This window comes from Sturnira hondurensis, unplaced genomic scaffold (assembly GCF_014824575.4).
Source record: "Sturnira hondurensis isolate 20B ecotype Veracruz unplaced genomic scaffold, ASM1482457v3 Scaffold0020184, whole genome shotgun sequence".
Classification (NCBI taxonomy): Eukaryota; Metazoa; Chordata; class Mammalia; order Chiroptera; family Phyllostomidae; genus Sturnira; species Sturnira hondurensis.
This window is the reverse complement of record NW_028092815.1, coordinates 102,919-130,739: the sequence shown is the minus strand read 5'-3', so window position 1 is coordinate 130,739 and position 27,821 is coordinate 102,919. Positions and strand designations below refer to the sequence as shown.

Genomic DNA, 27,821 nt, shown 5'->3' with positions numbered 1-27,821 from the left:
GCAGTTTGTGTTCTTACTAAATCTCATTTTTAAAAATTTGCTGAGCAAATCTTTTTAAAACGTATGACAGAAATACAAACATAATATTTAAAAGAACCCAAATTCTAAATTAAGAGAATCCATATTCATGAGGTTGTGTTTCCTTGCTTGTTTTATCTGCAATTTTATTTATGCCAGTGAAGCCATGACTTGGTGGAAAGGGAGGACCTTGGGCCCCACCTCCAGGCCCAGGCAGTAGTGGTCTCTGGACCCCTTGGGGAGCTGCCCAGGCTCACACTAGTGTCCAGGGGAGGGACTGCAGGCCTGGCCTCCTAAGGGCTCAAGGCAGCAGCCGGTGCACCTGGAAGATCAAATCCAGGCTCCAGCAGCTCCCCGCTTGGAGGCTGCCAGAGGTAAGGAGCAAGGACACCTTTTCGCTGCCTCCTTGGAGTAGGCCTGATGCAATTTGCTATTTCTAGGAGGGAACTATGAGTGTGTGTCAGAGCTTCCTTAGGTTTGGTGATCCTTTTGCAATTTTCAGCTGCAACCCAAATGCACACACTGACCCAGCTCTGCTTAGGCTGATCTGGGTCACCTATGACCTATGAGAAACTTACTGTATTAGTAACGATGCCAGAGACTAGAAACAAAAGACAACTTCCTTTAAAACTCGCTGCCAATTAAACAAATGCTGCCTTGAGACATCAACTGCTTTTAACATTAAAAATCTTTTCCACTGTGTGGAATCTGTCCTTAGAAAGGCCAGTTAGACAGTCAGAAATGGGGCCTGGGATGCAAGCCTCAGTCTATAGTTGAGGCCTCACAGTTGGGCCTTCATCTGAGGGTCCAAACATGCTCACAGCACTCTAGAGTGGGCACCCTGCAGCCACACTGCCCAAGTTTAAATTTGTGCTCATTTCTTGGCCTGAAAAAGCCTCAGTTCTGCTCATCTGTACAAATGGGGATAACAGTGGCAGGAAGGATCACGATGGGAATTAAAGATGAGCCGACAGATGCCTCTGCCCAGTGTGCTGGCATCAGGGGCTGTTGCAGCAGCAGCAGCAGGAAATCCACAGGCACTGGTGCCCAGCTGTGTCCTCACCTCCACTGAACTGGTGTCAGGGCAATGCAGCCCCCAGGCCAGCATGGGGGAGCTGGAGAGTTGTGGGGACACAGGCATTGTCCTCCCGGGGGCCAGCAGTGTCACAGCAGGTGGGGCTGCTGAGTCTCTATAACTGCTCAGGACCTTGTTGGTGCCCACAAGTGGGGGCACCTGAGGGTACCCAGGTAACACTACATAGCCTCATATAAGTGATAATGAGTCAGTGTCCCCAACAGGGAATCTGAGGCTCAGGCACTAAGCGATCAGCAGGGAAGAAAGGAGAGGGTGTCGGAGTGTGTCTCTGGCCCCCACTCCAGTGCTCTGGCCCCCCACACAGTTTCTCTGAGCTGACTCCTGAAATGTAAATAGCCCAGAGCCAGGCCTGGGCCCCCCAACACAGGTCTCCCATCTAGGCCTTGGGGAAACAGGGGCATCTCACATTGTTGCAGGCCCTGGTCCCCTGGGCAGACAGACAACACTGACTCGTTTCCGTGGATGCTTCTCGTCATGCCCCCAGCAGGTACCCGGTGGGAAAACAGGTCAGCTGGTGCAGCAGGACCACCTTCTCCCAGCTGGTGGTAGAGGGAACTCAGGCCACCTGCAGGTCGGGGGCTTACCAATCACACTGTGGCCTCACAGAGCTGTACCTTGAAAACACAGTTGCGGGCGTGTCCCAAGCAGGTGACGAGAGGCAGAGCCAACACAGAGGGGAAGCTGGGGCAGGGTGCCCGGGAGGACATCTCCATCAGGGGGCAGCTGAGGGAGGGAAGCGTTCGTGCAGGAGCCCCGAGCAGGTCATCTGTCAGAGGTCCTCTCTGTGGGTTACATTTAAAAGCCTCACAGAACCAGTCGGTTGTGGGAGTAACAATTTCTCGGCGGTTTTATCCTAAAGCAGCAATAAATTAGAGGCCTCCAACTTCTGAATGTGAGGATCTCATTAAAATGATAACTGACTTCTCCTGCTCTCATTAGTTTACAGTCCAGATAGAAGAGGCAGATATGGCAGGCCCCAAAGCAGCAAAGCCCCAGGCCAGACAAATAGCCCCAGAGACTCCCGTGTGGAGGTGGATGAATCCGGTTCCAGAGGAATAAGTCATGTCGAGCACTGAGAAAATAAATACGGGCCAGGCCCAGCTGTGCCCAGTCTCAGCAAAAGGATGGGACTTCCGGTCTGGAGAGGCCCTGTCTTCCCCTGACAGCAGCCGGAGATCAATGACAAACAGCTGTGGAGACAGGCTCTGCCTCGAGTGTCTGTGCTACAACTTTCGGCCAACCACTCACCTACCAGCCTCAGTTTCTCCTGTGTGCAAAAGGGTTCCTTTCTCAGAGAGTCTGCAACTCGATGAATTATTTCAAAGTGTATGAAAGAGTTAGTCCTGGGTGTTTCTGACTGAAAATTGGGATGCACAGCTGATGAATCAAGGTGTACAGAGAGCCTGAGGTGAGGGAAGGACTGTGTGTGCCTGCTTCTCTCCAATGCCTCATCCCAGGTCCCTGGGTGGGTCTCATCCATCAAACACAAGCAATAGGACACGTACTGGTACTGTGGCTCTCTGGCCATGTTTTCCTTGACAACAAAGTATCTTTACCCTTTGATGCATCCTCTTATTTTGAGCTACAAGGAGTGTTTATCCACCTAACAGCAAATCTGCGTACACACATAGATATGTTACTGGTTCTGGAGTTACCTCCTTGCTGTAAATAACCATAAACCTGGGCAAAAGACATGACATAATCTGGCATTAATCAACAGGCAGCACAAAACTGCAGACAAAGAAAAGAGGGTGCACACGGGCAACCCCATGGTCACCAAGGTCTTCTGCTGGTGGCAGATAAACTATATAGCAAAGGAAGAAAGAGTGAGCAGGGATGGGACAGAGCTCAGAGACCGGCCAGCAGGCATGGCAGACATGGGGGCCTCAGAACAGGTGAGGAAGCAGCGTCCTCACAGGATTCTCCTGTGCTCGTAGCCCGAGTGCCCAGGCTGGCTGAATGTGTGCATGCTCATGTTCCACAGACCTGGTAGAGACGGTCCCTGAGGGCTGAGCAGGGACTGAAGGGCTGAGCAGCCCGGAGAACTTTGGCCTTTCACTCCCAGTGAAACAGAGCACCTTAGCCTGTTTGATCAGACCCAAAATAAGAAGCATGCCCTGTAGGACGGCCTCACCTCAGACTGAATCATGAAAAGAAAACAGAAATAGGAATGCCATAGAAATAGGTATTTATTTCTTATTTATTTATAATAAGTAAAATTAAGTCTGGCAGAACTAAAAGGATCTTTAATTTAACTGCCTCTACTGCCAAACTTAACACCTTCATTGAAGACAACACAATATGAACTAGTCTCTTATTCCTGATGTTGGTGATTTGGGTTTTGTCTTCTTTATCTCTCAGTCAGTCCTTTAAGGTATATATCAGCTTTATAATCATCCACTTGTAGCTGCTATTTCTTTTCTTGTTTTAATGTTTTTCAGTGTTCTTTCTATTCCTCTGCTCACTGAAATTCAACCAAGCGCCTGGTGTCTGTCTGTCAGAAGCCCAGGACTTGACATGAAGTATTTATCATTTTAGGATGTGGACCATCAGACAACTACCCTCTTCTCCAAATCTCTTTTTCTTATTTTGTTAAACAATACGATTTTTAGTCATTGCTGGAAAATAATTGATTTTTTTTATAATAGCATGACTCAAATTGAGACTTGGACTCTGCAGCTCATTTATTATTTTCTGTGTCCTTTGTTTATTCTGGTGTGAAATTGTTTTTCAGGTACTAATTAATTCTGCCACAGCTTTCTTCCCTTGCTGGATAATTGTGATGCTTGAGATGAAGGTGCTAACTGCATGAGCTGGCTCTCAGAGATGTCATTTCAGTTTTGTCAGACACTGACTCTTACATTGTCACTTGGCACTCAGCTAAGCACCTTGTCCAGTATTCACCTTCCATGGCTGATTTTCCTGTGGGGATGAGCAATGACCCTAATAGCCTTTCTGGGATTAAATGTGTGGCTTTAAAAGTCTAGAGCAGTGAGAGAGTATAGGGTCATAAGTCTGATGTAACCAAGCCCTCTTCTTCTCAACTCCTCACTGAAGAAAAGGGCAGAATGTCTTCAAGGTCAAGGCACAGCCAGAGCACATCAGAGCTCCTGGGATCATGAGTGAGTGGGCAGAAACCCTAGAATCGATTCAGCACAACCAAAACAAACCCTGGTTATCTCCTTTGTAAGCTCTGATCTCAGGATCCATTAGAATTGGTCACTTAGGTCTTATAAGATAGAACACCTTAACCATGCACTCAGGTGGGACTGGACCTGAGGGTAATTCATCTGAGTGCTGATACAGGTAGAGAATGCTGGCCTGCTGGCCAAGAAGCAGGTCAAAACGTACATGGCAGTGGTGGTCCAGGTAAGGAACTAAGGAAGGTGGGGCCAACAGTTAAGTAGCAAAGGGTGCTCTAGACTCAGATGGGGTGGAGTTTGGAAGCACCAACAGTTGGCCCCATGGAAATCTCTCCACATGGAATAAGAACTAGAAAACCAGCCTGTAACTGAGGGCTAGTTCTCAGGAAGGGTGGGAAACCACAGAGCAGTACTGGGGCTCAGGGGAGCTTTGAGGGATTGGAGTGTTCACTGAAGTAGGGTTCAGGGCAGAAAGGAGGTCATGATGAGTGCTAGGACCCAGGGTGGAGCTGGGCTCAGTAACCACACAATGAGATTCCAGTCACTAGGCTGGTGTTGAACAAGAAGTAAGTCCCTGGGGATGCGCCTATAGCTGGTGAAGTACTAACTCAGGACCCTGGTGGTGGGGGTACGATTTTCTGCAGACAAAACCAAGCAGCCTCATTGTGTGGAGGAGGCTGCATGTAGAGGCTGCAAACAGACAAAGCAGCACAGGTAGACATGCCATTCATGAACCAATAGTGTGGGTTTCAATCTGTGTGAGCCACTATCCTTGACACTACTCCAGTTATAGATATCTGCTAATGCTCTTTTAAATGAGTATTATAAATGCTAAGGGACCAAATTAATGAAAGAGAGCCAGTTAAAACAATGAGAGGCTGGCATATAGTGATTGCTGATTGAAACTTGAAGAATTAATAAATGACTAACACAAAACAATCACAGCTGGAAAAAGCATTCCAAGTATCTGTCTGCTGAGAAAAAAGTATTATCAGTCTGGGGCATGAGTGACAGTATGACAGCATTGAATGGAGAGGGGCAGTGGCAGGCTTCCAGCCAGGAGGAGGACTTGAATACATTGAAGACAAAATGAATCAATACAATTTACACTATATATATGATGATTGGTCACGTTAAATGCCTATTTTACTATCCCAGCAACCCAGGAAGTTGATATTTATTATCCGTATTTTACAGTCTAGGCAACGGAGTCCTAGAGAGATGGATTACCTGTCGAAGGTCACACAGATTTTGACAACTAAGTCGTACAGTCTGAAGCTAAACCGGGAGAGACGTGGTCCCTAAGGAAGGTCAGAGAGGCTTGCTCCCCAGAAACAGGCATTTAGCAAGGCAGGATCTAGGAAGTTGATGCTCGTGGCTCTGGAACCAAGGCTGGTGCTTGCTGATCCTGGGGCAGAAGCTTCCTCTGCAGAGGTGGGCGGGCCTGGATCCCAGCTATGGACAGACAGCATGGAGAAGAGGAGGGGAGGCTTTGCAGGAACAAGGACAAAGGACACACACAGTATAACGGACAAAAACAAGGAGTGGGGGGTGGAAACTGGAGGGAGGTGGGGAGGGCTAGGGTAGCGGTAAAAGGCAGAAAACTGTACTTGAACAACAATTAAAATTAAATTAAATTTAAAAAGAAGCTTGCCTGTGTTTGAGGCAGAAAGGGAAATGCAAGGATTAAATTCATATCAATTTTGCTCCAAAGGAAAGTAATAGATTTTAAAACATCACAGACAGAAGTCAAGGGCAGAACTTGAGGAATTTTTACTGGTGCTCGTTAAGAGAGATGATATATTTATTATCACATTCATGAAACAATTAGAGGTGAAATTTTGCCCAATTTAAAAGTTACCCTGGGGGCAATGTCTCCACACCAGTCTGGACAAGACCCCAGGATTTCAGGGTGCAGAGTGTTCAATGGCTGAGGCCAGATGAGGGCAGAGTCCAGTTCTCACTATGCACTACTTAGGCCCTTCTTGTCAGGAATCATCCCCACAAGGCTACTGGAAAACTAGAAGGGGTAACCAAAAACACAGCGGCAGGACAGCACTGGATATAAGGAGAGCTGTCCCGATCGGTTTCATGATTAAGGCATGTTACGTGTCTGTTTTTAGTCCCGCTCTAATTATTGGTAAAACAGAAAGATAATTCCCTGTCTATTTGGATTGGGATTGTTTCTGTGTTCAAATGAAAAAAATATGCATGTAGGTGCCCTTTGATGTGAATGGTGCTGCCCACACAAGAACACACTGCTCATTCCTACTGTCAGAGTCAGATGAGGGCAGTTGGAGTGGCGTTTCTTCCCTTCTGTGGAGAGCATATTTAAGACTTATTTTCTTAACAACATTCAAGTATACAGTACAGTATTATTAGCTAGCATCAGCATGCTGTGTATTAGTTCTCCAGAAATTATTCATCTTTGTTAAGGCTAAAAATTACCCTAAGTCCTCAACATCTTTGATAGGTTCTGCAACTTTAAGTAAAACCAAAGCAATAACCAAACAATTAACCACATATAACCAAAGAAATTTTATAATAGGCTAATTGTATGCTTATTCCCGGGCTGCCTTGATTAGCCACCCCATGCAAAGCCTACTCCCCAGATTTTTCAGGGCTCCCCCAAACCTCCCACTCTCTGTGTCAGCCTTGCGATGTTCTCCAGGCAGTGTCTTATGAAATCTAGGAATTACTTATCCACCCTCTAGCTTTCATGAGGAATAAACAAAGAACTGCCAGAAAGACACTCTCCCCAGTGCAGATAGCTGCCTCCTTGGTGCCCTTCCCACTTAGCTGGGAAGCCACTGTGCAGGGCTGGGAGGGGAAGAGAAAAGCAACAGGGTGCAATAGCTCTGACCACCCTCCACACTGCTCTCATCTGGCAGGAAGCCTCTTGGAGCCCTAAATTTTCTCCTGTTCACTGAATAGATTATAGCTGCAGAACCTTCCTAAGGTATCTAGAAGCTGGTTAACAGATGTTTAAAAAGCTGAGTAATTCTCAAATGCAGGCTTTGCCTTCTACCTTCACGAGAAAGTTTGGCGTCTGATTTGAAGAGAAGCCCCTCTCTGTCCATCTGCACTGAGCAGAGGAATGTGACCTGCACTGAAGCCATCTTTTGAATGAAATTTGGGGCTAAGCAAAGATTCTGAGTGGTGGGTGGAGCCCATGGTGTCTCAGCTACCCATCACTGCAAGAGTAAATACTTCAGTATCTGGAAGCAACGCCATTGGGGAGTCCTTCACTCAAACCTGCTTTTGGGGCACAGACAACAGGGGACTTGAGGGGACTACTGAGCACCAGAGACCCTAAACTGCTGTAGAGTTTTTACTGCTGCCTCACTTTCTCCCCTTTGCTCTTGCTCTTCCTTATATGCTCTTCCTTCTCTCTCTCTCTCTCTCTCTCTCTCTCATTTCCTTCTCTTCTCTCCCATTTTCCTTCCCTCCTCCACTTCCTGCCTCTCCACCTTCTCAGGAAGATGATGAAGTAGAGGAGGGTGTTGTCTCCATTCCATTAGCCTGCCCCTTCCATCCTCTCCTTTTCCTGTAGGTTTTCACTTCTCATTGCACCTTTTCTCCCCCACCACCCCAGCCACATGTGCAGGTCTCTCACAAAATAAGCCACTAGGACCCAGCTGAATTTCCTCTCTATTGCTGAGATGAGGCCAAGGATGAGAGTGAAAGCTTTCAAACGTTTGGAGGAAGAACGGTTGTGGTGAATGAGTCCCAGGAGTAGGTGGGAGCACCCTGAGCTGCACCTGGATGGACAGTGGTGGCTGGGGAGCCCTGGGAGCCCCCTGCACTTTTTCTTCCCCTCTTCTGAGTCCCACTGCTGAGAATGGGGGGAGGGGTAGATAAAGCATGAATGGATGGCACAACTTTGACCGAAGCATCATGGTTTTTAATGCGCATGCTGTGCTACTCCTGTTGGCAAGAAAATGAGAACAACGTTTTGTCTCTGTCTAGACAATTTCACACACATGAAAACACTGGAAGTCAATTCAATAGGTCTTCAATGGCTTTAAAAAGGTGTGTTCCAATTTGTCCTTCACCAGAGGGTCTGTAGCAAATCTCACAGATACCCACTGTCCTGTTTCTCCCCTCCCACTTTCACCCAATTGGGTGTGCACCCCCACACTTCAGAGTGTGTAAATAAGCACAGTAGCTGAACTTCATTTGTCCTCACAGGTGGTGACTCTCAAAATGGACGAAATTAGTGAAAGGTTTTCTGGGCCACATCCAAACCATTAGAGGGTAGAGGAAAAGGAACCCTGGCCCACATTTAATAACCACTCACCCTGGGGAAGACACTGGGCTGAGAACTGCCAGAGAGAAATTCCACTTTTGTACACTAGGGGCTGAGTGTAGCCAGCAGGGGACGAGTTCCAGACAGCCTCGCACAACTGCTGATCAGAGGTAGTCCCCAACCACAGTGTGTGGCCTCAAGCAGATGCCCAGGGAGGTTTGAAGGACAAAACCCTGCCTTGTCAACAAACGACACCACAGGCACAGGAGAAGGGAGAGCCGTGGTTCACACACACAGCCCACAGATAGCCATGGCACAAAAGAAGTACCATCTGGACCTCTGACACACGAATTGCACCCTGAGAGATTGAGAGTCAGGAGTGCACACCCCAGGTAAAACCAGCAGTAGCTTCACAGGGAAGGTGACTCTAGGCGTGGGCCTGAGGGATGGAGGAGGACAGGATAGGAAGTCTGCAGGAAATAGGACTGGGGTTGTCTGGGCAGCTCAGTCAGACAAGAAAGCCCCCCTGCAGCTGTTTTGGGGAGAGTGGGAGGCCCAGTTTGAAACATTTCTGTGGAGCTGAGGTAGTGTGCTCCGGCTAAGAACCCGGAGGCCTGGGGGAACCGTGGCTGCCCCAGTTATTGGCTTAGTTTCTCCAGCCTCCATTCATCACCCGGACACTGGTCCAAATCCACCTTAGTAATGAGAAGGAACTCAGGCCGCCGTGGCTCCCCAGTGCGTATATGGTCCCCAGGAACAGGGGAATCCGACTCTGCTCCTACCCTGGGAACTGCCCAACTGGTACCACAGCCTTCCCCTGACATCCCTGGGGAAAGGGCAGGGCTGGGCCTCTGCAGACAGGCCCAGCTCCTTTGCCTTCCTAAAGAAAGGGTGTGTGAGCTCGGCTCTGGGCCCACGCGCAGAGAAACCCACCTTGAGATGAGGTGGGAGGAGCACGTGAAAAGGAATAGATGGCCTGTACATCCACTCATGCCTCCTGCCTGGGCCCCTCTCTCTCCCTCTCTTTTCCCTATTTGCTGAAGCATTTCCATGGGGGATCCTTTGAAAAGACTCAAGTCACAGCCATCAATGTCTTTGTTAATAATTTAAGATCACATAGGAAGACATACAGCTCAGCCCCAGCATCCAAAGGGCAGGCACATCACTGTCTGCCCCAACAGGGCAGTGGAGACAGCGCAGCTCAGTCTGTGAGGCTGCTGTTTTCCTTCGTTACCCCTGTTTGCAAGTCTCTCCAAGGAGAGTGAGGGAGAGAAGAGCCCATAGGGCTCATGCGAACGAGAGCAGGGCAGTGGGAAAAAGTAGCAAAACCTCCAGCCAGACTGACAAGGACAGCCCTTCCTCTTCCTTCCAAGTTTCTGGCCCTGCAGTGGGCCTCATGCGTTGCCCAGAGTGGTCCGTTTCAGTCCTGCTCAGATAGCCACTGTGCACCCCAAGGAAGAAAATACCAACCAAGAAGGGCTCCTCATAGCTGGTAAGGCTCGAAAATTAAAAACAAAAACAAAAACAAAATAAACAAGCCTAGCAGGCATGCTGCGCTTCAAGAAGAGGCTGCATGACATTCCCTGCTCCCTGCAGTGCCACCCACTTGCCCGCACTCCAGTCCTCTGAGCCAGCCCTTACACTGGAGATCCGGAAGTCCTATTTCAGTCAGTAAGACCGAGAAGTTCCACGTCTGGTTGGAACTGCACAGCTATATCTTCATTAGCATTATCACAGACCAATCACAGCAGCTCCATTCTGACCAATCAGGACAGTGTGTTTTGGACCAATCAAACTATAAAGATTTGGAGTCTTCATTTGCATGAGGATGGGCCAATCAGGCACCAGAAACGGCATGTTTCTCTATATCTGTCAGCTCTCCCTTGGCTCAGAGACCTCACGCTCCCTTTCTACAGTAGGCTGTGCTTCCTGACTGGCTCTCCAAAGACAACTTGTGGAACCCTGGGGAACAGAGCTGCGTTTCTTGGTGGCCCAGAGAGGACCACAGTTGGGCCCAGATGCCCAGTTGGGGGGTCCACGTTGTATCATGGCCCGGGCAGCCTCACCCCAGGACCACTCTGCAGCTGTGTTGTCCCGTAGTGTCCTGTGTTATCTCTGAGCTGTGACGCTGCTGAGCTGGCCGCTGCTGACCTGTTTCGCAGCCTGCTCTGCGACGGTGCTCTGTCCCAGCTCAACTGTTCGCACTGCATAAAAGTCTCCTCCTCCATGGTGCCCAAACTGAGGGTTCCTGTTGGCCCTGAATGGGTGCCAATGACCACAGCTTGGTACCAGGGTACTTCGGTCAGTGGCCAGCCACACAGGGCCAGGCATGTGGCTGGCATCGCACTGGGTTCCTGACTATGGAGACAAACCACCGTCCTGCACTGAGTAGTTCCAGGTGACCCTCCTCCGGGAAAAGCCTCCCTCCCACCCTCCCTGCCAGCTGAACTGAGGCCTGGCCATGAATGGAAGCTGCTCTCCTGTTTTAAATTGTGTTACCTCTGCTCAAGGGCCCACGCAGTCCAACTATTACTACTCTGGGCACAATTCACATGCAGATGAACCCCTCCCACAGTTATTGATGATTAGCAATTTCCATCACTGTTTCTTTCTTTTAAATATATTTTATTGATTATGCCATTACAGTTGTTCTATTCCCCCCCTCATTCCCCTCCACCCTGCACACCCCTCCCCCACCATTCCCCCCCTTTAGTTCATGTCCATGTGTCATAAGTTCTTTAGCTTCTACATTTCCCATACTATTCTTGCCCTTCCCCTATTTTCTACCTACCATCTATGCTACTTTTTCTCTGTACCTTTTTCCTAACTCTCCTCCTCCCATCCCGTTGCTAACCTTCCATGTGACCTTCATTTCTATGGTTCCGCTCCTGATCTAGCTGTCCTCTTGGTTTGCTTTTGTTTTAGGTGTGGTTGTTATATAACTGTGAGTTTGCTGTCCTTTCACTGTTCATATTTTTCATCTTCTTTTTCTTAGATAAGTCCCTTTAACATTTCATATAATAAGGGCTTGGTGATGATGAACTCCTTGAATTTGATCTTATCTCAGAAGCACTTTATCTGTCCTTCCATTCTAAATGAAAGCTTTGCTGGATAGAGCAGTCTTGGTTGTAGGCCTTTGGGTCTCATGACTTGGAATAGTTCTTTCCAGCCCCTTCTTGCCTGTAAGGTCTCTTTTGAGAAATCTGCTGACAGTCTGATGGGAACTCCTTTGTAGGTGACTGTCCCCTCATCTCTTGCTGCTTCTAGGATTCTCTCCTTCATTTTCATCTTGGCTAATGTAATTATGATGTGCCTTAGTGTAGTCTTTCTTGGGTCCAACTTCTTTAGGACTCTCTGAGCTTCCTGGATTTCCTAAAAGTCTATTTCCTTTGCCAGACTGGAGAAGTTCTCCTTTATTATTTGTTCAAATAAGTTTTCCACTCATGGCTGTTCCTCTTCCCCTTCTGGTACCCCTATAATTCAAATGTTGGAACATTTAAAGATGTCCTGGAGGTTCCTAAGCCTCTCCTCATTTTTTTGAATTCTTGTTTCTGCCTTCTTTTCTGTTTGTTGTTTCTTTCTTCCTCCTGGTCCACTCCCTTGATTTGAGTCCCAGTTTCCTTTCCATCACTATGGGTTTCCTGTGCATTTCCCTACATTTTAATCAGTTTAGCCTGCATATGTTCCTCTAATTTTTGGCTAAAATCAACCAATTCTGTGAGCATCCTGATCACCAGTATTTTGAACTGTGCATTTGAAAGGTTGGCTATTTCTTGATCACTTAGAACTATAGGCTCTGGGGCTTTGAGCTTCTCTTGAGTCATAATATTTGGTCTGTTCACACCTGTTATGTATGAGGGGCAGAGCCTTTGGTGTTCACCAGGTAAGAGTCGCTGGGTTGTGACGCTGTACGTGGGGGCAGGGTCAGAGAGGGGAAAAAATGGTGCTTTGCTCCGCTCTGCTCTCTCAGATTTCTGTCCCCTCTGTGGCTTCCCAGAAGCAAATTGGGCCCCTCTGGTGCCAGTTCCAGGGTGTGTGGGCCTGTGTACTCTCCAGGACCCTGTGGGTCTCTCCAACAAACTCTCTGTGAACCTGGGAGCCTCTCCCAGCCCCTCAACCCCGAGAAAGTCTTTCCAATTGGTGCTTTCCGGCTCTAATTCTTGCTGGGGCCCTAGCCTGAGCGGTCTGTCTCACTGTTTGCTCCTTTGCTTGGTTTATCTGTGCACGAATGTGTGACCACAGTCAGCCAGCCGCCCTGTGCCCTCACTGGGTCCGCCCGTCGCCACCCCAGACCTGGGATCCACCAACCATCTCCACCTCAGCTCCTGGGTTGGTTGGACTGAACGGTCTTTCCAACCTGACCCCGCTCTGCCGCTGACTCCGCCCCTCTTACTGGTCTGGCTGAATGGTTCGTTATTGTCAGAATTCCGTATAGTTCAATTTTCTGTGTTTTAGCTGCATTTTTGTTTACTAAAACTTTGTTGTCTTGAAACTTGGTTGTGGGAGAAGGCACAGTGTTTCCACCTATGCCTCCATCTTGGCGGAAGTCTCTCCATCATTGTTTCTTGCCTCAGAAGCTTCCTGTGTGTTTCAAGTGGCTGACTGTTCCCAATCTCCTGAGGAAATGACAACCATCTGTGTCCCTCAAGCACTCAGTTTGTAAGATGCCAGTGTGGCTGTGCCCAGAAAGATGGAAGGGCTCCTTGTCAACCTGTCTATGAGGAGTTAATCAGAGACCAAGTGGTGGTGTCAAGTTCACATGGTCCACAGAAGGCTGGTATTTCCTGGCAAAAAGACACCGTGGTCCATAACTGCTGTAACAATAACCATGACTGATTATTACCACCTCTACGATTTCCACTCTCCATGGCAACATGAGGTTTGCTGTTGGAGGACCCGTTTCTCGTTTTCAGTGCTATCCTGCCTCTTGAAGCTTCAGTTTCCTCATCCATAACCTGAGTTCAAAAGTATTTTTAAGGCTGTCAGGAAACTTACTAAAGATAACACTTATGAAACTGCTACTTTGGAAATATGCTTGGGAGTAAACAGTTCATGTTTACCCCTGAGAATGTATTTGGGGGAAAAAGAAAGTCAAGTCTGCAGTCCCGTGGGCATAGGACAAGCCAAGCACCCTCACTGAACAGCATGCCTCGGCGGAGAGGCATTCACAGTGGGCAAAGCACAGTGAGGGGCAGGGAAGTTACAGCCACGGAGATTGGTTGTCAGCGTGGAGCTCTCCCTGTGGAGTTCTTGCTATGACAGGCTCTGGCTTCCCCCACAGACCCTCCTGACCGACTACATTCATCTAAGTCTCAGTCAAAGCCAGTGAATGGCCCAAGGGTGAGTAATGAATCGGTGCGCAAGAGTACGGCCTCTGCTTGAGACCATCCAATTCCTGTTCTAGGCATGTTGCTTGTCCGGGAAATATTCCCAAATTTCCGTTTCAGCACTTATCCAGCCCTTGCTTGCCAGGTACCTGAGTATTTATTGTCCCCATTTGTGTTAAAGCCCTGTGGGTAGGTACAGTTCTTCCCTGGTCCGTGTGTCCCCACAGCTCTCTCCTCAGTGTGTGGCTTGGAACCCAGGTCTGTTTACTAAATGTATGTTTATACTGGGTGAAAGTTGTGTTTAGTATCTGTGCGAGTGTGGTATGTACATGTACATACATGTCTCTGTGTGCTGGGTATATGTGGTAGGTGGTATGTGTCTATGTGTGCAGTTTTGTGTGTCTGTGTGTGTGGCATGTGGTGCATGAACTCTTCTCCCTCCTCCGTTGTAGAATGCTGTTTGGTATGGGCACTTGGCTTTTTGCATCCCTGTGCACTGGATTGCACTGCATGTGCATTGTGTGTCAGGGTGTGTGGTGTGCAGTGTGTGCATGTGTTTTGAGCAAGGAAGGGGAAATGAGGAGTGATGAGGCAGATCGAGCTTCTCTGAATCCAGGGCATGTGTTTCTGTAGAGATAGGAGTCTTGTTGCTCCACAGCTGTGGATATTTGGAAGCACTGGGAGCTGGTCTCCTGCACCCACACTTCTCTCTTTGTTTGCCTTTGACTCCCCCTTTGATGATGACCATACTCTAGACATAGGCCTGACCCTTCACTCTCTCACCATGTCCCTCTGGCTATTACTTATTTGAAAAGAGCCAAGCTCTTGATAAAATAAGAGTATCTCCACCCACCATGCCAGGAATGTTTCCTAAGCAGCAATCAGTTTGTTCTATGAAAGCTTCTTGGAGGAAGAAGACATGCGAGACTTATAAGGCGTGGAGCTTGCCAGTATAACACACTCACATGCACTCCCACTTAATGACCTTGCCTGTCCTTCAGAGAACAACAAATACTGCTTGGCTGGACTAGTTCTTCAGCATCTGGGCAATGCCCCTGGCTAATGAAATAGTTTCCAAATAATTCTAAAGAATCTTTTCCATAATAGCTGCTTCCCCTGAGAAAAAGGAATTAGTGAGCTGAGACACAATGTACCTCCTCACTGCCATTTCAGGATATGGAAGATTAGAACACAGTGTGTACAGGGCAAGTGTTTGGGAAACAAAAACTCCTTCCTTCAGTCACTTGGGATGAGAGGCTGAGCAACTTGCAAGCCCAGGACTGGGCTGTTGTCCCTCACTGATCCTCCTGACAGCACAGTCTCAGGGCAGGGGGTATCTTGAGGCAATTACGATTGTTTCCATATTTTTTTAAATTGTATTTATTGATTGACTTTTTGAGAAAGAGGAAAGGAGAGAGAGAAATTTGTTGGTCCACTTATCTATGCATTCATTGATGAATTCCTGTGTGCACCCTGACTGGGGATCAAACCCACAACCTTGGTGTTTGGGGATGACACTCTAACCAACTGAGCTACCTGGCCAGGGCACCATATTTTTATTTATGATGGGGCACTGTGATAATAGCTTTATATTCCTTGTTTAATTAACTCTTGGAACATTATATGTGAAATATGTATAATTAAACTCTTCTCACAGGAAAGGAAGCAGATTTAGAGTGACTGAGTAACTTTCCCGGGTGATAAAGCTGTATGTAGAGAGGCGAGGACTCAAGGATCCAATGCTGTGTGCTAGAGTACCAGGGCCTGGGCATAGCTCCGAGCTCCTAGCAAGTGTTCACATGGAGGGAAGGAGGGAAGGCAGGCAGTCAGGACACTTGGAAGGGGACAGGCTACTTAACCACAGGTCTTTAACCAGAGACAGTGGCCCCTCCTGGAGTGGCCAGCCTAGGTTCCAGGGCTCCCCACTGTGACCTGCCCACACCTGCACTGCCAGTAAGGGGGTCTGGGCCCTGCTGACTGGGTCCACAGAGCTTCTCTCTGAACCAGGACACTGCCGGCCTCACCTCCAAAATGAGTGGTGGAAGCCTGACTGCTCAAGTCTCCATGTGGGAGCATGCCCGCAGACTCCGAGCCACCAGCCCTGGTCTACTGAGCCACCTTTCCTGGCCCCAGCCCAGCCTCTGCCCAGAGGAAAGCCACTGGACACGCAGAAGGTGCAGGGGCCGCTGGGCTCTAGCATAGGAAGAAGAGAGTTCGTCTTCTCAGTAATCAGACCAGGAGGGCTAGAGGGGAGCAAAACTTTCTTCAACTGTGGGTTTTTCCTGGGGGTAGGGAAAGCAAATACCACTTTGTATAAATGTTGACAAGAGCTTAATTTGCACTCTTGGTGACCTGGTTACAAAAGTAGAAAAGCACTTTGTGTTTCTGATGCAACTCCACTGACAGGGTAACAGTGCCACAAGCCTGCTGCCCACTGAAAACAGAGCTGGACAAAGGTCTTCTGGTCCATCGCTGGGGCTGGTGGACAGTCACAGGGAATAGAGCGAGAACTCCTGATGTTTCATGAGACAAGAGTCAACTGATATTTGGGGGTCCCCCCACATTTAAAGCACCATGCAAGGGACTGATGGTAGAATATCAACAAGTCCTTACCACTACATCCCATTATAAGCTAGTGACGGAGAAGGGCACAAAACAAGTAATTCAATATGTAACGACTAGTAGATAGATTTGGACCCAGAGGATGCTCTTCAAGCCATTCTGAGGATAGAATTGTCTTGGCGATCGCAAGTCATGGATTCCAAATTCCTATATCTGGGTCATCCAGAGTCTTGGAGGACAGAGTCCTCAAGGATGTCTCCCCCTGGGAGCAAAGGCCATTCTCCAACCCACCAGCCTGACCTCCCCCTGACTTATACATCCATCCTTCAGTAGGCTTGGGCATTAAGGGATCTCCATGGCTTCCCAGACTCTAGCCTTGTCTCACCATCGGACAGTTGTCTCCGCTAAATTAACCAAGGAGGCAAAGCTACTGTGCTTTCTATAGAACATGTGGCTTATTAGCAAGGGTGGAGCAAGGAGGATCTTGAGATGGCTCCAAATATATGTCACACACATCTGCTGGTTCCCAGAATACGTGGTTCCAGGAATCCCTGCAGAGAGTGAGTTCCTTCTCTGTTCACGGTGTGTGGCAGTAACATTCACCACAGCAGGAGGGGCAGGCCGAGTAAACCCAGCTAGTGCCAAGTTTCTACCCAGGGAGTTGGTTCTGATGGGCTCAGCTGTGATGTTCTCTACAGAAAAGTAAGTGAATCAGGTCTCCTGAAAGCATTGAAAGAGGTGTGAGAACTGAGAGATTCAGCTGAAAAACCCACATTGGAATATGACGAGTTCTCCTTTCCTCTCATGTTGATTCTCTTTCCACTGCAGTTGGGATTCCTTTAAGACATGGTGGAACTTCTGGGGTTCAAAGTGCTTTTCAAATTGTTGAAGATAAAACAATGTGAACTGGAGGTAGAAGAATGGAAAGAGAAAATTCAAAATGAGAGCCCAGGGGGAAAAAAGGCATATAAAGTAAAAGAAAAAGAAAGAGAGGTAAATAAATAAAGCTGGCAATGAAGAAAAAATTAAAAGATAGAGATAAAGGTAAAAAGCAAAAGCAGGAGGAATCAGAAAAGAAAGGAAAAATGATAAAAAAGAGGTATGAGAGGGTGGGGACATGAGGACGAAAATAATAGAAGAGACACAAAAATGTTTCCAATAAGACAAAGGAGAAAAACACAAAACCCAAAAGAAATATAATCTTAAGAGATGGAGAAGAATTATGTAAACAAGAGAGCCTGCAGAAGAAAAGGACCCCAAGGCTGAGATCTGGGAGAGCACACAGCCTGCGAACAGGCATGGTTGTGGGCGGCAGCAGTGGAGGCTCTCTGCGGCTCGGAAGGAGCTAGTTTAACAATGTCCCACCCACCCCCACTCTCCACTCATCATCAGGCTCCTGTGGCCCAGTTAGTTAGAGTACGGTCACGTGGATACTCGGCTCTGCCCTGACCTGGGGCCACTGCACCCCTAGGCTTCCTGCCTCCTGAAGGCCTGACAATTTTTTTCCAGCTATTATTGTCATACGAGTATAGCACTGTATAAGTTTAAGGGTGCAACGGGTTGATTTCATACATTTATGTTTTACAAAATGATTACCACCACAGTGTTAGCTAACACTTTCATCATGTCCCTTAATTACCATTTCTTTGTTGTAATGAGAACACTTAAGACCTACTCAACAACCTTCAAGTATATACTGTTGCATTATTAGCATTATGCTATACAATTGATCCCAGAACTTACTTATCTTATAACTGGAAGTTTGTACCATTTGACCAAAATCTTCCATTTACCCCACCCCCAGTATCTGATATATGCCACTCTACTGTTTCTACAAGTTCAGCTTTTTTAGATTTCACATGTAAGTGATAGTGTCTTTCTCTGTCTTATTTATTTCACTGAGCATGAAGCCCTCAAGAGTATCCATTCATATCATTCTCATATATACACATGCATGTACACATATACACACACATCGCACCATCTGTCTTTCTCTGGGAGCGAGAACTCAGCCTTGTCAATTTGAATTGCACCTGCATGTCTCTGACTGTGCTGCTAAGAGGTGAGTGGAAGGCTGAGGCCCTGGGCCAGTGCACGAGCCCTGGTCGGTGCTCAGGGAGGGGCAGGAGTTTTCCCAGCAGGAGCTTGCTTTGGTTTTCTTCACTCTTCTCCTCTAAGGCCAAGTTCTCAGCAGCACTGTGAAATCTTGAGCATCACACTGGTACTGTTCTTGGACCATGGACCAGTGGAGATCTTGGTGGTTCAGAAGAGGCCCCAAGGTCAAGGAGGTGACATGGGAGTGCTTCAGGAATGTTTACACCAGCCAGCCTGGGTCTGAAAAGAAAAGAGGGAGACCAGCCTTAATACGAGCACTAATGTGGCCACAAGCATGAAAGAGGGCAGGATCTTCATCAGCCCAATCAGTCACATGTGCAAAGTCCTGTCTGAACAGTCTGGTGTTTTCCTCCTTGTCATTCTGCTTTTCAAAAAGTTGTACTTCAGGAATGCAAAGTGATGTAGGCTTACCTGACAATAAGGTTCTACAGACCAGGGACTTCCAAAGGTCATCAGGCCCAGAGCCCCACCTCCACCCAGACCCCAGGCCCTGGACCCCAGGGCTAAAGGGAACAGGAGAATGTAGTTCAAGGAATTATGAAAGCCAGGAACTACCGGATAAGCTCTCTCTCTCTTGACTAAGAGCAGATGACTTCATTTCTATCCAATAAGAACCAGTGCTAGAGTAAGAATCATGGACATTCGACATGAAAGGACCCCAGGGAAAAGCTCCCCCTGACTTGGAGTCAGAAGATCCGCATTCAGGTCTATCTCCTGCTTCTGTAGTTAGGGGACTTCGTAGGGTTCTCTGACTGAGCCTCAGTGTCTTCGCCTAGGAAGTAGGGATGGCAGTGTTTGTGCCTGAAGGCATGTCACGAGTACATGCCCTGTTGGAATGAGGCCCCTGGTGCAGCAGGTGATTGGTGCTCAGAAGCTCTGGTCCCACAGTCCACCAAAAACTAGTAACTCTGTGGTCATGTGATCCTCATGAAGGTGACCTTAGGTAACCTGGACAGTCAGGAAGAAACAGTTCTTCATTTATGATGCTCTGTGAGAGACCATCCCTCTGTTAGTGCAGAGAACGGGGACTCCTCCAGCTGGAGGCTTCTTCTCCCCTCTCCCTTCTCCCCTCAGTGACTCAATCAGCAGAGGGGGAATAGTGGAGTCAGCCCCATGGCTTCCTTACTGTGTGTTCTATGGTGGCACCTCCAGATCCCAGAGAGTACTTTCCAGAGTAACTCACACCCTCACAGGGCATGACACATCCTATACACAGTATATACACACACATTGTATATGCACACATTATATACATCATCTGCCCCACCTGGAGCTGATCCCGGCCACCAGCCCCAGGGCAAAGCCTCCCTTCCTCAGTCACTTCTGTCAACAAAGCCCTCGGAGACTGACTGATCCCTTAACTACTGGATGGATGTATGTCTTGATGCATTCATCTAAATCCCATACAAGATAATAGCTTAGGTCAAAACTATTTACTATCTTTGGTGATCAAACTTCAGCAAAAACCAGGAGGGTTCAGATGAGCCTTGGGTGGGAGTTTTTATTTCCAGAGGTTTAAAGGAAACCAGGACTCATTTGGGGTCACCATGTGCCTGCCTCTCAGGAAGGATTCTCCTCGAGGCTAAAAACAGACTCTCCAGGGAATTCTCAGACTCACAGCAGAAGATTTGCAACTATAAAGAAAGTGAGGCTGATTCTTAGGCATCAAGTTTAAAAAAAAAGCTCTGCAGAAGGCCTCTGACTGGCTCTAGTTTTAAAAATATGCTCCTCCTCCTCGGACAGGGAGGCAGGAGGTATGACATGGCAACTCCTATTCTAATCAGGTTCATACAGTGGAGCAGAAAGAACCATTCCCCAAAGGGGTGGGGGGAATTGGTATTCTAGATAGAAAATAGCTAAATAGCTACAATGACACATTAAATTATCTCAGAAACAAACCCAGGAAGAATGTTTCGCATTTGCATCAGGTCAGCCTCTCTCATATTTTTCTGTTTTGTCTGTTCTTTCCCTTGCTCAATTTCAATTGCAGAAACCCAGGCTCTCTGTGTGTTTGCTAAATCTTGGCCTTAGAACTGATTGCTGAAGAAAGAAGCTAACTGACTCTTCAAAAATACTAATGGACACCCCCTTTCTGTCTTCTTTATAGTATTAACTTCTACTTGACTATGACACATTAGGGTTATTTGAGGCTGATCCCCGAGTTTCCTGTCATTTTTATTCTAAACACTCTATCTTAAGTAGCTCATCCAAGCCAATTAATTCTATTATCACCATAAGTAGCTATAATTATCTCCAGTCTGGATCCTCCTCCTGAGTCCCATGCCTATATGTCCAACTGCCTTCTTGGTGTCTTTTTGCAAATGTCTCAAAGGCACCCCCAAGACAACATGCCTCCAACTGAGTTCACAGTCTTTCTCCACCCACTTTCTAGTGTACCCTTGTTCATTTGCTCCTAGGAAGTAATGTGACTTCCATCTCACTACAGCATCCAGATGCCTAGAACTCATCCTTGACTTCTTCTCCCTCCCTCATATTCAACCTTTTACTTCTTATACACCTCTGAGTCCATTCATTTCTCTTCACCTCCACCATTATTTTTGTCCAGGATAAGCACCATCATCATCTATCCAAGCTGCTTCAATCGACCCACTTGTTCTAATGGCCAGATGTTGATCCACAGCTGGAGTGACCACTTCAAAATCCAAATATAGCCATCTATCCAAGTCAATGCCCACTTAGATAGAGCAATAAATCCTCTGCGTGACCCCCCTGAAGAAGCAGGTGTGGTTCTGGGGCCTCATGGATATCCAGCTGCAACTGATCCCAACAGAACTGCAGGTACCAGCTTCAGCGCCAAGGTCAGCAGAAAAGCCTGAGCCCTAGAGATGCTTGTCTGCCCCCAACCTCTGTTAGTCCTTCCCTTTAACCCAGCCTGGGCACTTGCTGGAAAAAGGAGGGCTCATTCCTATGGAGTACCTACCACTCAGATCAATAGTACATGTTAAAGTTTACTTATTTCTTTAATAGCTTAAGTGTTTTGCTTGTAGTTAAGCTTGTTAACACTATAAAATAAAAATATACATAAAATAACTCTGCAGTTTGGAGTTAGATTTAAGTGAAAACCATTCATTAATAAGGAATATTCCAATGTGAATATAGCAGAACTTTCTCTAAGCTGTATGATGAGAACTATCTCTGAATATTGCTTTATTGTAGAAGGTATTCCAAATATTTGAATTACACTCAGAATTTTTAAAAATAAACCCTGATTTTAAAAAATTCGATATTCAAACTGGAACAACTTTAACAGAACTTCTCTTTCTAGAAACAATAATAAACGAAACAAGGCATTTTGTACAATGCGTTCTGATCAAACCACTGTGGAAATAAACATATGCTTAACTTCCACCTCCTCAAAACAAAGGCTACATTGGTGCTCGCGTTTGGAAACAAGGTAAAGGTCTGTCTGTAGGCAACTCTGGGGAGGGGGTGGCCAAACCAAACCTCTAGCAGTTGAACATGGACTCCTGAAAAAGACAACTGTACCTCCATACTCATCATTAATTTGTTCCGGAACTCATGATGAGTGACGAAATTGACGAGTACTGAAGTGTCCACAAGCTACGGCTAATCACGACTTCTATTTCATCGCGAGAGAGGGGCACTGAGTGGCGAGCAAGCACTGAAAAAATGCCGAAACATTTTTTCCTCGTCAAAATGCAAGGAGTACAGGATTTGGCGAGTTCTGAAGCAAACGAGTACTGCGGTATGACTGCAATTTGGAAGAACCCAACCTACGGATCCCGATCTGTTTGTAGTGATTCATACAAAGGTGAGGTACTCCTCCCAAGTAAAAGTGCTGCGTGGCCTGGCCAGCCCCAGCCCCAGCCCTAGCCCCGCCTGCTCTGTGCTCCCAAGTGGACCCCGATTCTCCTGCTCCAGGGGAGCCTTCCTCTTTTCAGAGGTTCAGTGTCTCAGGAGCTTGGTGTGGATGAGGCAGCACAGACTTCTGTGGGCCTTTTAGTACTTGTAGTCGAAAAGCTTTTCTGACACTGTGGGGAGGCAGAGTCCAAGTGTCAGATGCCAGTCACCAGTTTGGTCTCATTCCTCATCAAGCATTCATAGATGCAGAACTGCAGACCTTCCTATGTTATCATCATCGCATCTAATGTTCATCCTGAGACAATTCTTACTCTGTGCCTGGGAACAATCCCTGTACTTAACAATAAAACCTCCACATGAAACAACCCACTGTTATCATGTATGTGGTCACAAAACACTAATGAGCATCTGTAGGTCAAGGTAAATGTTTTTAACCATAATTGTGGTGCATGAAATTCACAGCCAGCACCCCCAAGATCAAAGAAATTAGCACAGTACAAGTAACTTAAAATACACAGGTACAATATGGCTACACTTGTCACATGTACTTCTTACAGAACTGTGCTGGGGGAACTCTGTTCAGTGCCAGTGGGGCCATATTTTGCTAAACTCTGCTCCAGGTTTTGGGGTTTGTTTTTTTTTCAAAATTTATCACAGTAGGGCACAGCTCTTTACTGGATGATCAGGAAAGAAAGATAGGCTTGTGGCAACCAGAAAGTGTTAAGGTCTCACAAATTGTATAAAATGGATCTGCAGAAACCGGTAAGTGTTCTCAGGATGCAAAGTCGCAATGAAATGTGATATCACAGCAGTTGCTGAAAGTGGGGCAGCAGACACCTCTTGAGGTCAAAGCCAGCACCTAGATATGCAGCAAAGTTTCGGGACACGTGCCTGGGGGCCTTATCCCATGTCATCACATAATCTAATCATGCATAGATTTTACAAAAGACTCATATTCTTCTGCTAGTTTGGTATAGAGGATTTGCTCATACTCCTTCCAAACTTTACCTTCATAGTCTTTCAAGAGATGCTCACCTATAACTCCAACTTGTGGGAGAATAAAGGTGGGTCCTTCTTTGCCCAGAAGGAACCTGGAGAACTCGGTGCTGTGAGTGCTGTGAGAAGTGAGGCTGACCTTCCGAAGCACAAGCTTCAGTTCTGATAAAGAACAATTTCTACTTGTCTCCACCTCTACTAACTCCTATATCCCTGTCTCATAGCTCACTGAAAGGGGCAAGCTGCTGCAGAGTAAGTGACAGGGGCTGCCTCTGAAGCAGGAGCACAGCTCAGTATCCAGGGGCCTGAGGTCCCAAGTGGGCAAGGCAGAGGGGCGCTGTGCTCCCCGCTTCAGGAACTTGGGCTCAGCAGCACAGCCTTGAACTCCATGGGCTGCTTCAATATCACCCATCATGCCATGCCACTGACCCATCAGGGACCTGGAGGAGACACACTTACAACTGCAGCCCAACCTCAGGCTCCTCAGCAAAGTGTCCAAGCTAAGCTGGCTTCAATCCAACAGCATGCATTAAATTTTAAGCAGGCTGCCAGGTCAGCAGCAAAGCCTGCAGAGGCTCAGGGCACTGACATGAGATTAAAAAAAAAAAAAAAAGCCCCCTGTCTAGAAGCCAGGGAACTCACAGAGGTCAGTTGGTCGTAAATTGAAAATCCGGGAGGCCCTGGTCCATCCTTCAGTTGCTGGTGTGTTGAGAGTGGGGTGGAGGCACGTGGGCTTGTGAATGTGAAGGAAGATTTGTAGATGATTAAAAGACGCCCCCCTTGAAATGCTTCTCTTTGAAGCTAAAGTGCTCTCTTCGCAGATATCACTTGAGTCTTCAACAGGCCAGGAGGAAATGTCAAGAAAAGGAACACTGGAGCCAGATGGTGTGGCTAAACCCTGGCCTCTCACAATTAACTGCAAAACTGTAGGTGAATTGCTCAATCTGTGCCTCAGTTTCTTGATCTGCACACTGAGGACACTCATGACCATGCCTCCTCCTAAGCATAATTTAAGGGCTTATTACTTCCTACCTGGCACAGTTGGATATATATATATATATATATATATATATATATATATAGAGAGAGAGAGAGAGAGAGAGAGAGAGAGAGATGGAGAGAGAGAGAATGAACTGCAGTAAAAATACAGGTTTGAGTCAGACAGAAATGAGTTAGAACCACAGCCCCATCCTTTACTATTTGTGGTAGCCTGAGCAACTTGCTTGATTTTTTCAAGTGTGTCAGTTGCAAATGTAGATAAAAAAATCATTCCCAGTTTCCCAGGGAGGCTTAGAAATGTAAATGTATGTGAAGTTCAGTGCTTGGCATGAAGCAGACATTTAATAAACAGAAGCATGGCTGTCAAAAGCCCTGGATCCTATCCCCAAGCAGATTCAATCTAGGAAGAAAGGTAGACAATAAAAACATGTCATAAAACAAAAAACATGTAGCATGTCTTATGAGAGGGGAGCTTTAGTGTTTAGGGTGTTAGAGTAGAGAGAGCAGCTGAGTTGGTAGGTGGAAGCATTGGCATCAGGTTTCCAAAGAGGCTGAGCTTCTGGATGGCAAAGAGAACTATAAGCTGGGGACAGTGCAGGGACAGTGAGTGCCAGCACTCCCCTGCTGTGGCCCCACAAACCTAACATGTGAGCACAGCCATCCTTTCCTGAGTGAGCTCAGCAGCCCCAAACTCTCTGCCATCACTCCCTCCAGGCAGCCACCACCAGAACCCCTGGTACTGAAGTGCAGATCGAGCCTTCTCAGACTGTGAAATATGAAAATGTTGCTGGGAGAAATTCCAGGCAGTGGAAAATCATAAAGCCAGGCCATCATGGGCCAGTGATGAGGAATCCCGAGGAACTGAGGTATCTGGAAGGAACATTGGGATATTAATGAGATATTTACACAATGGAATACTACTTGACTGTAGAAAAGGAGAAAATTTTACCCCTTGTCATGATGGGTGGACCTGGAGACCATTATGGGAAGTGAAATAAGCCAGTCAGAAAACGACAAATACCATATAATCTCATTTATATGCAGAATATAATGAACAAACTGAACTAACAAGCAAAACACAGACTCATGGAGAACAGCTTGACAGCTAAGGGGAGAAGAAAGATTAGGGGGTAGAGGGACTGAGCAAAAATGGAAAAGGACTCATGGACACAGAAACAGAGTGGTGATTGCTCAGAGAGAGGAGTAGAGGGAACTGAACGGTAATGGAAAAGTATAATAAAAATAAATAAACAAACAAAAAATACTAATGAGTAACACTTATCAAGCATTTGGTTTGCACCAGGTCTTCTTCTGTTTTGTATGTATCACCTCAGTCAACCCTGTGATGACTGCGAGGCACAACCATTTCTGTCTTACAGGTAAAGAAATGGAGTGTGCTGGTGCGCGGTGGATCTGGGGCCCAGGGCAGCCTTGCGCATAGCACGCCGCAGTCACACCTGCACTGTCTGTAGATGGGGCCTGATGGGAGGCCTCTGAAGGGCAATGGGCAGGAGGATGCTAAATAGGTGTGGAAACAGACATGTTCAGGCAAAGGCCCTCAGAGCACAGAGGGACCAAACGGGATGGAAACGGAGACGGACTAACAGGGCGGATGCCCTTGAAGGGAACCATGGAGGAGCAGGCCAGGGGAAGGAGAGGAACAGAGAAAACAGGCGCCTGTGTTCCCGCTGTTCGCAGTGGGCCGACTGCTGCCTGAGAAGACGTGTTAAGATTGTGTAGGCCGCCCCTTGGCCAATCACCGGAAAGGTCGGTTTCTGGGGCCCTGAGAGAGCCCACGGGGAGTGGCTGGGTTAGTTACCTCCGAAAGTCAGGGCACCGCGCAGTGCCATCTCAGAGAGGGACTCAAGCACAGTCACAGCTTGGACTTTCTCTGCACTTGTGCTTGGCGTGGAAACACCTGTTCATTAGCTCTGAGGACAGTAGTCATGGAAACAAGGCAATGCCAGGGATGGACCTCCTGAAGTTGGCAGTGCTTTCCAGTAGCTGTAGCTCCCCGGGGTCTCTGGGGGCCTCAGGCTCGCTCACCCCCAGCACGGCCCACTCTGAGCAGATGGGCACCCCAAAATGCCATAAATTCGTGCAGCTGCACAAGAAAGGCCACTGCAGCCACACTGTCCGAGGCAATGGGAAGACTCCAGCACCACTTTGTCCAGCCTGCAACCCTGTTTGGTGGAATTTTGTCTGAGCCCTCCCGGGCAGAAGAGTGTCCACTTCTTATTTTAAAGTCTGCCGTGGAGCATCGAGCAAGACGGTAGCCTCCAGGGCTATTAGGCTGAGGCTTTGGATGATCACCCGACACCAGTCACCTGGCACCACATGGACTGTGGCTTCTGGCCGACGCAAACAGATGCCACATACTCACAATCTAATTAGTCTCCCCCATCAGCACTTCCGCTCTGGTTCTGGGGCTCCCCTTGGCCTTTACTGGGGAGTCTCTTGCCCCACCATGAGGGTGCCTATCTGGTATGGGACAACAACTGCCTGAGAGTAAAATGAGAAGCGAGGAAGGTGCCAGAAATCCTGTAATAGTAAAAGAGACAGTACTCACTTCTTACCTAGGAAATCAAAGAAGTGGTCCTGGAAGAGGATGAAGAAACTGATTATAGAAATTCAAAGAAGCATTGGAAGAGGCAAGAGAACAACAGTGAGAACATCTTGAATCTAGAACCAAAAGCTGTCACACATCAGAGTGTGAAGAAAAACAGAAGAGGAAAAACAAAGCCACATGTGATATAATAGATGATGGTGAAGAGGCCAAAAGGATGGAAGCACGATGGCTTAAACGGTGGCAGATTGGATCCTGGTCCTCCTCCCAATGTGACTGCCCACCAGTTTGGGAAGAGGTTAAGGTAGAGGAGAGGACCTGCTTTCTCCTAAGGGAGTTAGGGGTTGGGGCATGGGGGGGGGGGGGCGTTGAGGACAAGGTCTTGCTGTTCCCTATGTTTTAAATAGAAACACTGAATATCAGAGGCAGCCGCATTTAAATGAAGTGCTAACAAATTCATCTACTATTATCCAGAATCCAGTAGAAACACACAGGAAAGACTACAGTTTTTTACCCCTGTCAGCGGCTGCCCCTCAAGTTGGAGAAAAGGTTACATTTAAGCTTTTGGAGCTAACATCCGATTATTCTCCTGATGTCTGTGACTACAAGACATCAGGAGAATCAGGAAGGAAGGAAGGAAGGAAGGAAAGAAAAATATTTTCCATCAGGAAGGAAAAATATTAAGCCACAATCCAGAGGCCCAGCAAGTACATATAGAAATTCTTTCATCCTTACTTGTCATGAAAGAACCTGGGACATTCAATTTGTTTTTTCAGAATGAAAATGGAACTGAGGTAGTGGAGTAAGCTGTGACACAGGAGAAAAGGCTCACTGTTTTTTGAAGAGAGTTCACTGACCCAAGACTGTTGAGTCTTCAAATAACACATCAAGTACAGAGCTTGCCTGA

The 27,821-nt window shown here is 47.3% G+C and overlaps 1 pseudogene; it reads left to right on the top strand.

Moving 5' to 3' along the window:
* Positions 1–980: 980 nt before the first annotated feature.
* LOC118975237 (coilin-like) lies at positions 981–27,821 on the top strand (annotated as a pseudogene).